A 16698-nucleotide genomic window follows, 5' to 3' on the forward strand; every position below is an offset into this window, starting at 1 on the left:
GCAATATGTACCAAAAGTTGGTGTAAAAATCTTAAAATATCTATTTTTGTTTGTGACTATTTTACTAAGTTATAAGGTCCAAGAATATGGTTATTCTCCTCTGGCAGCTTACTGAAGGAATGAAAGCCATAAAATTCACTTAATCAAGTCACAGTGGATTCTTTTTATGGCAGAGTCACTACAAAAACAGCCAGGAATGATTGGTTCAATGTTGTTCAATGCCTTCTTGCTTATAAATCATGCCTTTAATAATGGCAGCTAATGCTGGTGCCTATTAGTGTGGCAAAGGCACTTCTCTGACTTCACTATTTACTGTGTAATTATAGAGCTACTACAATTTCAGCACTGTGCTGGGGGCCGGGCTACAGAAAGAGAGCCTCGCCAAGGTGCTATTCTCACCAGGTGGCCATTAGCCGAAACACAGGCAAGTAGACCCGCAATTACCATATAGCTCGGGGATGCCACACCCTGGGCCCACATCTGTCCTGCTTCTCACCTGCTCAAGGTGACAGCACAAGGAATCCTAACACACCCTTTCCTGCCATGGCTGGACATTACCTTGAAATCTTATTCATCAAAAACCTCAAGACCGGTGTTTCTCAACCTGGCACAGGCATCAGAATCACCTGGAAGTTCTGTGAAGACACAGATTGCTGGGTCCTAGCCCCAGGGCTTCTGAGCCATTAAGTCTGGGGTGCAGCAATCCTGTGCTGATGTGGCTGGTCCAGGGATCATACTTTGAAAACCAGTGTCCAGGTAACTATGGTTGATCAAGCCAGGTTGGAAAGTGAAATAATCCCTAGCTACCATCTCTAAGATGGCACCATCCATGCTAGGATGGGGAGGCACAGGCAGCTACTGGACCAAAGGAGGGGTCCCTTACTTTGGCCTGGGAGGGACAAAGAATCAGGAAGCCTTCCAGGAGGAAGTAGCACCTGGTCAGCAGGTAAAGGGAAGAGGGGAAAGAATCACGGGTGAAGAATACAGCATGTGCAGAGACCCTGAGACAGAGGGAGCACGCTCTGTCCCAGTAGAATTCTAGGTAGAAGGGAAATGATATTTGAAATCGACTAAGGTTAGCAGAAGCAACTGCACCATTAATCTAAGAATGAAAATATTCCTTTTCTATTAAAAATATTTTGATAATCAAATATTTCACTGTCATCCTTTTTTCCTTTTGCACTGAATCCTTTTCTTTTTAAATAAGAGCATTTGCTTCAAAAGAGTCTATCACAAAGCCAGGATTATTAAATACTAATAATTCTGCAATTTTACTATCATTACTGTGGATATGTACAAACATAGATGTTCAGTCTAAAAATGGTGTTTGTAAAGTCCAGGAAACAAGCAAAGAAATGAAACAAAAATCCTAGGTCATCTTTTATGTGTAGACCAGCTGGGGCCAGGGCAGGGGTGGGGAGAACCCTGCCCCGTTTAACATAAACAGGGATGTTAGAGCTGAAAATTTTGCTGGGTATCTTTTGATATAAGCCCCTTTATTTCAATAATGAAATGTGTTCTTCTAATGGTTCATGAACACTAGAAACAAAAAAATGTTAAAGAGTTAAAAAAAAAAAATCAAGATTTGCTTGAGTACAAAGGAGAGATGCTATCATCTTTGTTACCTCTAGTAAGAGGTGTTGAAATATAGCCAGATATAAAGGATAATATTGACTTTGAACATGGTGGAACAGAAAAACGAATGCTAATAACTTACAGCTTAGACAAATTCTAGAGTATACAAAGACTGTCGCACAGGATGTTATAATACAAATATTTAAAAGATTTTAAAATAATTATTCGAATATAAAATTTTGAAGACAAACTTTGTAATATTAAATTCTAAGGCTATTCTGGACTGGAAATCATCACATAATGCCTGAGACTATGTGGCGAACAGTATTTTATCGGCAAATAAAATGTACTTTATTTAGTTCTCACAATGGTTGCCAATCTTTATATACCTTTAGTCCTATGCCAAGTGCAATTAAAGCCATTTTATGATTTCCTTATGACATACACAAAAGAACCCAACAGATGACATACTTCATCTGATCAAAAAAAAAAAATGGGCAGAAGAGTTGCATCTAAAACGCTGAAGGCAGGTGGAACGGGATCCACTCTGCCATTTCTTCTCGCCATTTTGGTTCGGTCCTTATCATGAGCTTCTTTGTCAAAACTGTTTTTAGAGTCTTATTGATTGCTCACCTTTACTGTTTTTAACTTTAAGAAAGTCTCTTCGTTTAAAAATACTCTAAAGTTTGTTGAGCCTCAATGGTTAGGTACATGAATGTTGGTATTTTTCCTGAGGATTTAACATCTTTCAAAATAGAGAAAACAACCTTTAAGAAGGTCTCATTTCAAAGTTTATAAACCTTCTAAAAGGATCTACGGTATCCACTGTGTAGACATAACAGTACTATATAAAAAGGAATATGGAATGAACAAAACAGAACCTATCAGAAATGCATTATGTTTCATTGTCATCTAAACCCACAATGCTTGACATTATTTACAAACTATAAATGTGAAAAATTGGAAACTTAGGACAAATGAGACCGGAAAGAGTCAGGGAATTACAATGGTAAGGTATCCTATAAAACATCAGGTCCATCAAGTGAAGCATGAAGAAACTTGAGCTTAGAAAAGTAACCGCTAACCCCTGAACTGAAAGTTAGGAAAGAAGAGTCCTAACCCGGTTACTGTGCCTGCCCACACCCTCAAACCCTGCTTCCCCCTGGGTTTCTCCTCTGTTCCATGGGGCTAATGCCTGGCCTGCCAACCTGCAAATGAGAAGATTTTAAAATTATGAAGTGATGTAAAAATGTAAAGAATTAATGTCCTTAGCCAAGGTCAAACAAGACTTACCAGAGGGGACATCTCCTGAGCCTGCCTGAGGCCTGCTGCCCAACACTGCTTATTACAACGCAAATCACAGATATTCATTAAAGACTGGACAACATCACAACACAGCCATTTTGAAAGATGGGGGGCAGGGAGGACATCGATCATCCTCTCATCCCCTCCCCCAAATAAAACAAAATGCTTAGAAAATGCAAGAGTTTTTATAAGGAGCTTGAATATACAGAGAGTCCCCAAATTACAGACAGTTTTGTGTTCTGAAAGAACATTCCTGGGTGGAGTTGCCAGATAAAATACAGGACATGCAGTTAAATTTGACTTTTAGATAAACAACACATAATTTTTAATAAGTCAGTTCCAAATACCACATAGGACATACTTATACTAAAAAAATTATTCATTGTTTATCTGAGATTCCAATTGAACTGTGTATTTTTATCTGCTAGATCTGGCAACCCTGTCTCTGGGTGATTTAGACCAATTTTTTTTTTTGAGACAGAGTCTCACTCTTTTCCCCAGGCTAGAGTGAGTGCTGTGGCATCAGCCTAGCTCACAGCAATCTCACACTCCTGGGCTCAAGCGATCTTCCTGCCTCAGCCTCCCAGTAGCTGGGACTACAGGCATGCGCCACCATGCCCGGTTAATTTTTTTTTTCTATATATTTTTAGTTGTCCAATTAATTTCTTTCTAATTTTAGTAGAGATGGGGTCTCGCTCTTGCTCAGACTGGTTTCGAACTCCTGAGCTCAAACAATCCGCCCACCTCAGCCTCCCAGAGAGCTAGGATTACAGGCGTGAGCCACTGCGCCCTGGATTTAGACCAATTTTCCAACCTTCAGCTGTGAGGTCCTGGAAAGAGCCCCCACCTTGGGAGTCTAGAAACCTCAGTGCAATTTCTGGTTTTGTCAATTACTAGTTCTGAAACCTCAGGCAAGTAATAGTTCCCGTGCTTGCAAAAAGAGACCAGTAAATTCATACACCACAGGCCTGGGTGGGTAAATGTTATCCAACATGTGGAAGTACAGTACTTTGCAAACAGGCAGCGCCGTTTTGTTATATTACCCTATACACATTATTGGGCAGTGATTTGGCTTTTAGGTCAGGCCACACGAGCCAATTTAAATACTCTCTTTTCCATGAGAAATTCCTTGACTTTGGTAAGTTCCCATGACAAAGCGGCCTTTTCCCGCATCTGAGAAACACTTAGAGCCATGTACAGTGGTCCTATCTACTAGACAACCCTGCATCACCACCCTGCCCTTAATCTTTGTCAGCAAAGCAGGGCTTGTGCATTTGCACAAGTGCTCTTTTGCTCAAATTTACATACTTTGTTGCTCAAAAAGTGGTTGAATATATTATGTTACAAAAATTAGTCAAAACTAAAAGGTTGACACCAACAATAGAAAGCATTGGTTTCATAAGTTTTTCCAGTGTCCCCGGGGAACTCCTCAAACCCAACTCCACACTCCCAATTTGGGCCCAAAGTTATGTGTCTACAGGCCAGACTTCCTAATCTACCAAAGCTTGACCTCTGGCTGTGCCCAGATGTCCCAGCAATTCGAACTAAACACGACCAAAACTAAGTTCTTCCATCATCCAAACCTACTCCCCTGTTTGAGTGACACCATCATCTTTAGTTGCTTATGTTAGAAATCTGAGAATCATCTGACACTTTTTAGGTCCTCAAATCAAATTCATCACTAAGACCAAGATTCCCCTCCTGAAGTGCACTCCTGCCCTCCACTTCTCCTCAGCCCCACTCCTGTCACCCAGGCCCAAGCCCCCATCCTCTCGTGGACACCCAACCCATTCTCCATATTGTACTCTGGATTATCAACTGAAACCAGAAATCAAATCACATCACTCCACTGCTTACAGATATATCAATGGCTTCCTATCAGGTTCTCTACAGCTTGGTGCCTACCTCCCTCATCCCATGCTTCTCAGCCCTAGCATCATGTCACCCCCATTGTTCTGGCCTCTCTCTGTACCTAGAACACAGCACTAAGCTCTCACCCACCTCAGGGCCTTTGCACATGCTGTTCCCATTGACTGGACCACTCTTTCCCTGACTACTGCCTTCTCATCCTTTAGGTCTCAACCACAACCTCCTCTAAGAGATCCTCATGGGCCATTTTTTAAAAATTGTAGTAAAACATACAAAACATAAAATTTACCATTTTAACAACGTTTAAGTGTACAGTTCAGTGACATTAAGTGGATTCACATGGTTGTACAAACGTCACCACCCATCTCCAGAAACTGTTCGTCATCCCAAACCGAAATTCAATAATAACTCCCCATCCCTCTGACCCTAGCCCCTGGTAACACCTGTTCAACTTTCTGTCTCTGTGAATTTGACTATTCTGGATACTTCATATAAGTAGAATCATACAATACTTGTCCTTTTGTGTCTGGCTTATTTAGGAAAATGTCTTCCAGTTTCCCTCATGCAGCATGTATTAAAATTTCCTTTCTTTTTAGGCCTGACAAATATTCCATTGTATGGATATGCCACCTTTTGTTTATTCATTAATCTATCAATGGATATTTGGGGTCCACCCAGGCCATTTTAATGTAGACCCTCATTCTCTTAGGAATATCTTATTTTCCTTTAAGGTCCTTATCACAGATTGTAATCTAATATCAATTTGTTTCATGTCTCTTTTGTTCAATATCTATTCCTCTCACCCCACCCCCAACAACCCTGTAAGCTCCACGCGGGGAAGGCCAAGGCCACGTCTGTTCTGTCCATCCCTGAATTTACCACCAGCACCTGGCACCAGTCCTGGAATATAGTAGGTGTTTAGTGAGTAATTGTTGAACCACTGAATGAAAGAAAATCATTAGGCTACCAGAAAGCCCCTCATCTTCAGAGTCAGTGTGGACTTTGTATTCAATTGTGCGGGTGAACAAATGCACACACACATTTTTAACTCTGGGCACAAACTATCCCTTTATAACAGGTAAATCCGCGTATTTGCAACTAGCACGCATTGCCATTTCCTGTGTTTTTCAAGAATGCATCATGCACAAAAACAACAAGTGTATTTGGCAACATAAAGAAATTAAGTATTGCCGGGCGCGGTGGCTCACGCCTATAATCCTAGCTCTCTGGGAGGCCGAGGCGGGCGGATTGTTTGAGCTCAGGAGTTCGAGACCAGCCTGAGCAAGAGCGAGACCCTGTCCCTACTAAAAATAGAAAGAAATTAATTGGACAACTAAAAATATATAGAGAAATTAGCCAGGCATGGTGGCGCATGCCTGTAGTCCCAGCTACTCGGGAGGCTGAGGCAGGAGGATCGCTTGAGCCCAGGAGTTTGAGGTTGCTGTGAGCTAGGCTGATGCCAGGGCACTCACTCTAGCCCGGGAAAAAGAGTGAGACTCTGTCTCAAAAAAAAAAAAAAAAAAAAAAAAGAAATTAAGTATTGACAAATGCTACAACCGTGGATGAACCTTGAAAACATTCTGCTAAGTGCAAAGAGTCAATCGCAAAAGACCACGTACCGTGTGATTGCATTTATAGGCAATGTCCAGAATCGGCAAACCCATAGAGACAAAAAGTAGATTAGAGGTTGCCAGGGTCTTTGGGGACAAGGGAATAAATGAGAAACAGGTAAAGGTTACAGGATTTCTTTTTGGGGTGATGAAAAGGTTTTAACATAGATTGTGGTGACGGTTACGTGGTTCTGTAAATACACTAAAACCCAGTGAATTGTATACTGTAAAAGGATGAATTGTATGGTACATTGATTATATCTCAATAAAGTTGTTAAAAACAAAAAATGGTACGTGTGGAGATGGGGCAGGGCTGGGAAGAACTTGTCCTCCCAATCAGACAAGCAGCAGAAGGGTTGCGGAGGGAGCTGGGCGGCCCGTGAATTACACAGCATCCTCCTGCCAATTTAAAAAAAAAAAGAGGCCTCCACTTCCCAAAAGCCATTTCCTTCTTCCAACAACCCTACCACCACCACCAAAGTAGGAAGAAACACTGATAAACACAGTCAAGTGCTCTGAAGCAAAGCCTTATAAGGTATGTGTGTTTCTGAAGAGCCTCTTCATAACCTATTGTAAGTGATCTGAACACAGCCCAGGGAATTTACAGCATTCTGAACTCAGATTTCCTTTTGCTACCCAGGTTCTGCCAAGAAAGTTATCTCAGGCTCTACTCTCTTTCTCCCCCTCCTTTTCTCTCATACACACACACACCCCCATGTACAATCTGTCCAGAAGTCCTGTTGCCTTTACAGTCTATCAGAATAAAAATCACATCTAAGTCTATGTACCTATCTACTCCCATTCTCTCTTCAGAATCTGACATCTCAGCCCCACAGCGACCACCCTGGGGGAAGCTTCCACCTTAGCTTGCCTGGCTAAGCCTCCTCCCATCTGGTCTCCCTCCTAGGAGCCTCCGCCAGGCCTGGTCTTCACACAGCAACCAGAAGGACCCGAGTCACATCACACCACTCTAAGGAGCGATGTTCTGTGCTGACCCCCTGCTTCGCACACAAGTCAAAGCCAAAGTCCTTGCACAGCCTGGAAGACCCACAAGACCTGGCTGCCCTACTTCTCTGCTCTCACCATCCCCTCTCCCCTTCCTTCCCCACTCACTCACTGGGGAACGGCCAGACAAGCCCAGCACTCTCACCTTAGGGCCTCTGCACCCAGTTTTCTGTCCCCTCTGCTTGGGACACTCTTTCCCCCCAGAGCTTTCTGAGCTGCCCTCTCCTCCCACCTTTGCTCAAAGGTAACCTTCTCAAGAAGACTCCATCAGCTGCTCTATTTACAATGCAACTTGCCCCCTTGCCCTCCCATTCCTTGGTCCCAGTGACCTCAAAGATCCAGGACATGTTAGCTGCTACTCCTGGTCCCACTCACAGCCTGAGGGTCTCAAATCGACCTCTGAGGATTTTCACCCCAGTTCTCTATGCGAAAAGAGGGGGAGGAGAGGCATAAGCCTGATGACAAAACCCTGAATGATCTTCATCGAGTTGAGGTAGACAAAGTATCAAATCTCCAAGATTAGGCACGGTACCCTCAATATCCTTTTTGTGGCTGTGGTTGGCACGAGATAGAAAAGTGGAAAGACACCTAGGGATGGCAGTGTTTGGGGTTTGTTGATTTTTTTAACTTAAAAAAAAAATACAACCTGCTTTTTAAACATGCAAGTTCTAATCTGGCTAATTTGCAGGGCACAGTATGAGTATAAACTCATGAGATTCTATTGTTCTTCTAGAAACTATAGATTAAGATGTCTATAGTTAGACAGTCTGACATCTAATCATTACATAAAGGCTCTGGCTTTTACACTGTGACATACATAAGCAGATTACTATAGAGATGCAACATCTGATAACTCTGCCCTGCTACACTCCATAACTGACCTTTTGCCTTGGAGCTACTTTTGATTCTACCCTAAGGGGAAAAACACTCTGACATTTAAGTCTTAGATGTTTGAAATATTTAAATGTCAGTTTTCCTCACATTCTCTCTCCTCTTACCACATTTTTTTTTTTTTTAATTCAAATCAATTCTGGAAGAAAGTTAAGGATTTTTTGCTCTATTATGGAATGGCATTTTTGGAAGGCAGTTCTGGTCTGCAGAGACTGCCGGATGGTGGCGGGGCTGGTCTCCTGAGCTTTTATACCCACCGTCGCACAGGGCAGCGCAACCACAGCATGGGCCGGTTGGGTGACGGAAGGACAAAGGACCACCGGCTCAGTCCAAGCAGCTGCCGGTGAAAAGGAGAAGCATGTAGCTCTGGTGTGTCATCTACACAACCATTCTCCCTGCCATTCCCTGCATTCTCGTCTCCAAGTTGTTTTGGAGGAAATCGTGGTGTTAAATCCATGGTCCTGCCCACCTAATTTATGAAAGATACATTTTACCAAACTGAGTAAGAGCTCAAAACTCACATGACCCTGTACGCCCGGGTCCACCGCAGCACTATTCACAAAGCCAGAGGGGGACCGACAGGAATGTGCATCCCCGGGTAAATGGATAAACAAAATGTGGTACATGCATACAATGGAATATTATTCAGCCCTAAAAAGGAAGGAAATTGATACATGCTGCAACGTGCATGAACCGTGAGGGCATTATGCTAAGCGAAATAAGCCAGTCATAAATGTGAATAGTGTGTGATTTCACTTAACATGGGGTACCTTGGAACAGTCAAACTCATGAAGAGAGACAGCAGAATAGAGGTTATGAGGGGCTGGGGAATAGGGAGAAATGACGAGTTACTGTTTAATGGACACAGAGTTTGTTTGGGATAATGAGAAAATCCTAGAGATGGATGGTGCTGATGGTTGCACAATAGTGTGAATATGCTTAATGCTACTGAATTGTATGTACATTTAAAGATGCTTAAAATGGCAAATTTTATGTTATGCATATTTTATCACATTTTTAATAAAACTCCCATCAAATAAATTCCTGCACTAAGAAGGTGGGTCATGAGGAACCTCCCCTTCCCCCAAAGTTATACTTAGGTACCAAAAACAGAGCAGAGATGATTTTCCCTTAATTCTCACAATCTCGGTAGTCTGATGAAACCCACATACTTCATTTCCTTGTTGAATCGAAAATTCTGGAGGTTAATACAACAGCTGGCAATGCTTGACTTAGAGGACCCACATTAATTTTCCAACATAAAGATAGGGCTGTCATTTTCCAGCATAAAATGTATAAAACCTGACCCATCTCTCCACGTGAGTGAATAGTTAAACCACCCAAGTCAAATGGTTATCTATTTTCTTGCAGACAATGTTAAGTGTTTCTGCTGGATCTACAGACATGCACAGAGATCTCAGAGGATCATCTCTGTAGTTCACTGAGTTCCAAGAAGATAAATTAAAGATTTGTGTACAAGTCACACTATACTTTATAAAATAAATAGTGCATCCAACTCACAGAAACTTCTCTAAACAGCAAGCGTGTATGTTTGGATACCATGTGAGGGCAGTGTTTGGTACCAGAGGGGTTCCAACGAGGATTTACTAGCTCAAGTAAAGGCTAGAAAACTAATTTCAAACACCACCTGCCCTAAATCAAACAAACCCCAACTCTGGTGGAACAAAAGCCACTCAGCAAAGAAACAAAGCCATAAATGACAGCCCTGTAAATAAAGACCGAAGCAACTAGCCAAAGGTCAGGCTGCACAGGCACACAATGCGGAAGCACCCAGCTTCTCCGTCATGCTGGGGGTGGCCCTCACCACTGAAGGGTGCCCTGGAACAGGGGTGACCCTCTCCCCAGGGTGCCCGACTGAGAGCCCCTCCACTGCTTCCCATCTCTCACCCATTAAGTGCAAATCCACCAGACTTAGAGACTGAAAATGAACACAGACCTTCCTGCAATGCTGAAAGAGGCCTGGGCTGTCCTCCGGGGCCTAAGGTAACCATCCCTCCATGCAGAGGGGGCCGATGTCCACCGCAGGAAGAGAGAAAAAGCCTAATCTATTTTCTTACCAAGGAAGAACAAACCCAACTCGGGTCCTCTGTGAATCTCGTAGGCTTCTGCGAAGCAGAGAAATAACCCGCCACCCCCCACCCCCCAGCATGGCTTGAAGATGAATAAATGAATAGGCTGCATCAAGGTTCTGTCGGAAGTAGTATCTTCTCAGGCTCCACAACTAAGAAAACCACACCGAGATCCTTCCGAAAGGCCCACAGGTTCAGAAGCTCCCGAGTGTTGAACAGAATAGTAATTAAATACAAAACAGGAGTACGGAGGATGAGGAGAGACCGACTGAACTGAGGGGTGAAGGAGGCACAGGAGTGTTCAGCGTGTCCACGGGCTCCCGCTGCTCAGGAAGGGGTAGCACCCAGGTGAGGCAACAGCGAGGTAAGAGATCACCTAGCACCCTGGTCCTCTCAGCCACCTGCGCTCCATAACAACAGTGTGGATTTGGAGGTTTAGAACATCATCCCTACTCTGGGGAGCCAGGTGCTGGTGCAACCGGGCAACGTTTGCTAAGTAAATACCAACGTGTAGGGGGATTTCCATTTCCATATAGCCCAGGAGGAAGGCAATGGCTGCATGAGTGAATATTTACTGAGCGACAGCAACAACAGTATTAATGACTACCTTAGCTCCCGCTAAGCCCTCTGCTTGAAAGATCTCATTTGGAACTCATCACACAACCTTGTGAGTTAGTGCTATGGTTATCCCACTTACAGATGAGGAAACTGAAGCCTAGAAAGATTTATAACTTGCCCGAGGTTATACAGCGAGGAAGCAGCAAGGCCTGCATCCCCCCGGGTCAAAGGACTCCGAAGGCTAGCAACCTCTACTTTCCTGCTGCCTCTGGACTCTGCTCACAGGGATCAGTTACCAAACGTAGCTCCCATTGTGGATGGTTTGGGGGACAATTTATTTAAAAGTGCAATGTGTTTAGAAGTATCAGGAAAAGGACTAATCTGTCCCAAGGATTTAGATGATAAAAAGTTCTTTGTTTTCTAAGAGTAAAAATGAGAAACAAGACTGAGATATATACATATACACACACACACAGATATATGCTTTCTGGAGTCTCGTCGATAATATCAGGTCTTCAGTGACAAAAGAGTTCAAAAGATTTTATATTTGGGTATTATTTTTAGCTGGGCACCAGGATGAGGACTCAGGAATAACTTGGGTAACAGAATGAAGAAAATAAGCTGTCTTTTTGTTATTAACACTCTTCTGGGCTGGGCATGGTGGCTCACGCCTAGAATCCTAGCACTTTGGGACGGCGAGGTGGGAGGATTGTTTGAGCCCAGGAGTTTGAGACCAGCCTGAGCAAGAGCCCCAGCTCTACAAAAATTAGAAAAATTAGCCAGGTGTGGTGGTCAATGCCTGTGGTCCCAGCTACTTGGGAGGCTGAGGCAAGACGATCACTTGAGCCCAGGAGTTGGAGGTTGCAGTGAGCAGTTATGATGCCACTGTACTCCAGCCAATGCAACAGAGTGAGACTCTGTCTCAAATAACAAAACATAACAACAAAAAAAATGCTTCTGGCAGCAAATTAATTTTTACTCAGTAAGTAATAAAAGACCTACAGGTATGAATACAATCAATCTAACTGAATGATGCTACAAACAGACCTGAAAACTCACTTTAAATATCTAAAGACACTACAAAGAAAAATTCCCAGGAGACTAATGTAGAAGCAAGTATACAAATTCTAAAATTAGGTGCTTAAGAAACATTAAAGGCACGGGACAACAGTGGGCCCAATAAAACTTGTTCTAGTACCTAAAGAGCAAGTTTCCCTGCATTCATAAGTGCATAGGCCTCTTTTACAATGACTGAAACTAAAGAGCAAAGGTAACTAGCAAATGCAAATCTCTCCACAATGAGTTATAAGGACCACCTGCATTCCATGAATGTCGCTTATGAAAAACTAAAATGAAACTTGTAAGGCAATAAAATATTAAAAATACACCATATACCTGGACATCATACTTTTATTTTAAAATGTCAGCCTAATAAAGAAAATAAGAAAACAACAAACACCTATTATATATAAGGGACATTCACATGTTCTCTCATTTAATTTTCTCAAAAATCCAAAGAAGCTGATAATATCTCCCCCTAGCCCCACACACATAAACAAACTGAGGTTCAGAAAATTTTAAAATTCATGTAAGACTACAAAATTAGTAAAAGAACTGACATTTGTAGGCATCTAAATCCATATGTTTTCCAGTACTGCTTGCTTTAAAAGGAAGAGAAAGAAAGAGGGAAAAATAGATGAGAGGATGAAAGGAAGAAAGGGAAGAAACCGTTCTACGGCCAAATCTGACAGTGCCTCCATCCGTGCTAAGATCCCGGAGACGGAACACCAGGCTAAACATGGGACCAGTCCTGAACTTGCCCTCTACCTGAAGACTTTTTTGTTAAGCCATTTGCTTTGCCAAATCATTATTTTAAAGTCTCCATTAAAAAACAAACAAACAAACTCACAAAACCTCTCCCAGCCCTATCACTAAGTAGCAACAAGTGCGGGCAGCCGTGTATTTTCCTTAAATCCAAAGGAAAGCCTGGAAGTAGCCAGAGCTGGGCTCACACAGGTGGCATTTGTGTTGCCCAGTCTTAAGACACATGAGTCTTTTATGCCCCTTAATAACCAACACAAGGAATCACTAAAAATTACCAAATTACAACCACTAGAAAATGACAAATGAACAAAATGGTTAAAGCTTCTTACCCAAAATTAGAACAAGGAAACCTCCACTACATAATGAAAATCATCAAGAGAATTCAGAGGAGTAATTGCAGGCAAGCATGACTTCTCCCCCAGAAGGTAATCAGCTAATAGCCATTAATCATCTTTTGCACAGTGTATGCATTTATAACAGGGTTTAATAAGGCCTTCAACAATAGGCCCAGAGTTAATGAATGCTATCTTAGGCCTAACACAAACGTACTCCTTAGACGATGAAAAAAGTAGAGCTTCTATTTCATATTTTGTGTTGTCTCCCCTTTTTATGTGCGCCTGTATTCGCCATCCCTGGGGACTTTATCACACATCACTTTTTAGCTTTTGATCCTAAAAGCAGTTAACCTTCGCCAATAACCTACCACGCGCCCAGTGGTCTCCAAATATTTCACTAGTGTTGCTTTGTTTAATTTCCCAGGGGTGGGGGCAGAATTCTGAAGGCCACGCAACCAGGAAGATGGGAGCGAATCTTCTCTCAGCCAAAGGGCGGCCAGTTTCCGGGAGGGGAACTCTGCAGAGTCCGAGCTAGAGCTACCGGAGAAGGCTGGGAGCCCGCCTGGGGCGGCGCGTGCAGGCCGAGGGGGTCGGGTGGGCTTGAGGGGGGACTCACTGGGCGAAAATGCGACCCGGGTCCCCTTTACTTTTGAGTGTCAGCTCCCCTCCCCCGTTTTGCACCCTCCCTGCACCCTCGTCCTCCCCCCTACAGCTGTCACGGATCTGCGGTTGGAGCCGCCCGGCCGGGACCACACCTCCCTTGGAGAACTTTCGCGGACACTGCAAGACTTTTCTTTCACTTTGGGGAGGAGAGTTAAAGACATCAGCAGTTAAAGCACTCACCACTCCCTGCAACATCTCCCCACCCCTCACTCCCGCAACAAATTGCCCCTCCGCTTGCACGCAGAGAGGTGACCGTACTGGGCATCAAACTGGTGAGGAACGCAGATGGCCTGTGGCAGTGCCATGGAGCTGGCAGACGCGACCCCGCAAGTCACCGGAAAAAGTGTCCCTCTTCCCCATCACCGCCCCTCATCCCTCGTTAAAGCGCACAGATGATGTCCGGGGACTGGGGTACCCGCGCTGCAGCGCGAGCAGTGACGGATCTCACCCCCTCCATCCCTCTATGCAGGTGCTGCCGCGGCCAGATACGTTCAGTCTCCATGCGTTTTTCGCACACACTGGCTTACAGAGCACCCCAGCGGAATGGGACCACTGGGGACTCCCGGAGGTACGGGGTGGGGGCGGTGGCCACCGCAGGGAAGCCGGCGGCACTCCCCAAGAAGCCTCCAGCCCTGCCTGGCTTGACCCTCGGAGCTGAACCCCGACATGTGTGTTGCAAACGAGCGAGGAACCCAAACGCCTCCCGCGAGTTCTCTTCTCCAGGCAGGAGAGAACCCCATGGACCTCTCGACAGCGCTGCCCACCCGGCTAGCCGTGCCTCGGCGTCCCCGAGGCTGCGGGGGCTCCCAGCACCCTCACCCAAATCCCACCCGTGCGGGATCGGGAACCCGAGGGCGCCGACAGCAGCTGCCACCGCATCCCCGATCCCCGGAGTGCGCCGGCCCAGGGCGGCCAGGGGGCCCGCAGGGTTGGGGACATCGGGGGACCCCGGCGCCGCGCCCCTCCTTACCTGGCGCCCGCTGGGCCCCGGCTGGGGCATCCGCCAGGTGAGCGCCTCTCCGAGCGCTCGCTGCGCACCTGGCCGCCGCCGCCCGCCCGGCCCGAGCCCTGGCCGCTGCGCTAGCGCTTCATGGCGCACAGGGGCTGGCCGGGGGCCCCGGGAAGCGTGTCCAGTTGGCGGCGGCTCCTCCGGCTCTCGCGGCTCGCCAATGGCTCCCCGCCCTCCTCCGCCCCGCGTCCGTGCGCCCTTCCTCTGCGGCCGCCCTTTTCTCTCCGCTCGGCGGAACCGGCCAAACTGGTTTCTCAGCTCCGGGGAGGTGCCCCTAGTCTCCCTCCAGCAGCCGCTGCCGCCGCGCGCGGCTGGGACAGGGGCTGGGGGCGGGCCCGGCCGTCTGCCTTCCCTCTGTCCCTCCCGGGGGCGGAGAGGAGCGGGACAGCCAGCCCCAGAGCGCGCCGACACCGCCCAGGTCCAGCTCCGCGCCCTCCGCGCGCCCTGGAGGCAGGCAGGCAGCCTCGGCGGGGCCCCGAGCGCGCCCCCAGCCTCGCCCTGCCTGCGACCCTGCTGCTGCGGCCGCTCTAGGCTCCCCAGGTGCTCCCTCCTCTCCGGGAGCCGCACTCGCCACCCCGCCCCACCAGCCCCGCGTCACTTTCCCGCCGCCCTCGGTCAGCTTGGCTGCAGTCCGGGGTCGGTGACCAAGCCAGCCCGGAAAGCTGATGGGGCCAAGGCACGCCCGGAACCTGAACTCCCTCGGTAAGGGGAGCTGTGTCCTGTCGATGCCAAGTCACGTTTTGGTACCGGTCACCGAGTGCGCATCACGGTTCGCCTCGCAGAGGGCAAAGGAAGAGACAGCACCTAAGGACTTCCAGAAACTTATCCTGTAATTGCAGCAAGCAGGTTTTTTGCTGAGACCAATCTCTCCCACGTTTTTTGCGTTTGCGGTGGAAAAGCGTTAAGTGGCAGCACGTGAACCACGCAGTGTTGTTGGAAATTTTGGACTTTTCTGGAAATTTTGCATCTTTGCTGGCTGGTGTTTGGTCCTGTGACTCGCGCCTCCCTGGCAGTATATGCACGTGTTATACTCCTCCCACCCTCTGACTCTCCATTCGGTAGATTTTACTGCTCACCTACTATGGACGGAGTTGGGTAAGAATGGAGGGATGTCAAAGAAGAATCAAAGAGTTTGCGTACAATGCAGTAGGGGAGATATCCTAGACAAATACCTAGCCACCTACAAGGCTCACATCATTGCCCTGAGAGACTCTCGGATTGGGGTGTCAAGGGGGGCTTCCTGGAGGAGGCCATGCTTGAGGCGGGACTCAAAGATCTGCAGTTTTAGGGATCAGAGTTGTGTGGAGACGGTATGCAGTATTCAGCATTCACCTGGTGACCTACTGACTGGATCCTGTCTCATATTGTTTTTTTGTTTTTTGTTTTTTGTTTTTTTGAGACAGAGTCTCGCTCTGTTGTCTGGGCTAGATTGCCATGGCCTCAGCCTAGCTCACTGCAACCTCAAACTCCTGGGCTCAAGCAATCCTACTGCCTCAGCCTCCCAAGTAGCTGGGACTACAGGCATGTGCCACCATGCCCGGCTAATTTTTTTTTTCTACATATTTTTAGTTGTCCAATTAATTTCTTTCTATTTTTGGTAGAGACGGGGTCTCGCTCTTGCTCAGGCTGGTCTTGAACTCCTGAGCTCAAACAATCCGCCCGCCTCGGCCTCCCAGAGTGCTAGGATTACAGGCGTGAGCCACCGCGCCCGGCCCTGTCTCATATTGTTAGACCCAAGGGCGCCCCAGGATTCCTTTTCATTAGTCACGCCTGATCTCGAACTAGGCGGTGCTGGGCAGTCATTTAACCTCTCTGGGCCTCAGTTATCTGTAAAATGAGATTGGACCAGATGATCTCAAAGGGTTCCTTCTAGCACTTATTTTCTGGACCTAGCAGCAGAGCAAAGGCAGAGAGGCAAGAGAACATGGGGCCTGCTTAGTGACACTGCAGTAGGCCTGTCTGTT

General features: G+C 46.2%; 1 protein-coding gene across 1 annotated transcript in view; it reads right to left on the bottom strand.

Moving 5' to 3' along the window:
* The window catches only part of ATP8B1 (ATPase, aminophospholipid transporter, class I, type 8B, member 1), a 175057-nt gene extending 160035 nt beyond the window's left edge, over positions 1–15022 (bottom strand). The window contains exon 1 of the mRNA XM_012651731.1: positions 14696–15022. The gene's annotated coding sequence lies outside the window, so the exon portion shown is untranslated. The remainder of the gene's footprint in view (positions 1–14695) is intronic.
* Between the last annotated feature and the right edge of the window lie 1676 nt (positions 15023–16698).

The sequence above is a fragment of the Propithecus coquereli genome, unplaced genomic scaffold (assembly GCF_000956105.1).
Source record: "Propithecus coquereli isolate 6110/MARCELLA unplaced genomic scaffold, Pcoq_1.0 Scaffold37, whole genome shotgun sequence".
NCBI classification, from domain to species: domain Eukaryota; kingdom Metazoa; phylum Chordata; class Mammalia; order Primates; family Indriidae; genus Propithecus; species Propithecus coquereli.